Genomic DNA, 799 nt, shown 5'->3' on the forward strand with positions numbered 1-799 from the left:
GACTGCAGCCTACCAGGCTCCTCCATCCATGGGATTTTTCAGGCAAGAGTACTGGAGTGGGATGCCATTGCCTTCTCTGTTTTAAAATGAGAAGACAGTAAAGGGTGGTCAATATATATGACACAAAAGAGTCATGGCTTAGGGTAATGAATAAGGGATGATGTTAAAGAGTTTTAGAAGTCCTTTTTATTGCTTGGTTAAAAGCTTTCATCCTTCATGCAGTGGAAAGATACAGAAGAAGATCAGAAATGGCAGGTCTATGAAGTGTCTTTTAAGAAATTATAAATTTTGAATTTCCCTGGTGGTGCAGTGGATAAGAATCTGCCTGCCAATACAGGGGGCATGAGTTCAATCCCTGGTCTCGGAAGATCCCAAGTGCCCCAGAGCCCGTGTGCCCACAACTACTAACCCTGCACTGTAGAGCCTGTGTTCTGCAACAAGAGAAGCCACCACAATGAGAAACCCGTGTACTGCAACGAAGAATAGCCCCTGCTCACCCCAACTAGAGAAAACAGCCTGTGCACTAACGAAGACCCAGCATAGCCAAAAATAAATTAATGAAAACAAAAAGGAATTATACATTTTGAAATATTTCCAGAGGCACAGAAAAGTTGCAAATGTTACAGTTTTATTCACCCTTCATCTGAATTCTCTTAATGAGAACATCTTGTGTAAGCACAGTGCAATGTTCAAAACTAAAATAGTAAAAAAAAAAAAAAAAAAAAAAAACAAAAAAAGTGTTTGTGCAACACTCTTGGCTAAAGCACAGATATTATTTATTTATATTTCACAGCTCTTC

The sequence above is a fragment of the Bison bison genome, unplaced genomic scaffold (genome assembly GCF_000754665.1).
Source record: "Bison bison bison isolate TAMUID 2011002044 unplaced genomic scaffold, Bison_UMD1.0 scf7180017864280, whole genome shotgun sequence".
NCBI classification, from domain to species: Eukaryota; Metazoa; Chordata; class Mammalia; order Artiodactyla; family Bovidae; genus Bison; species Bison bison.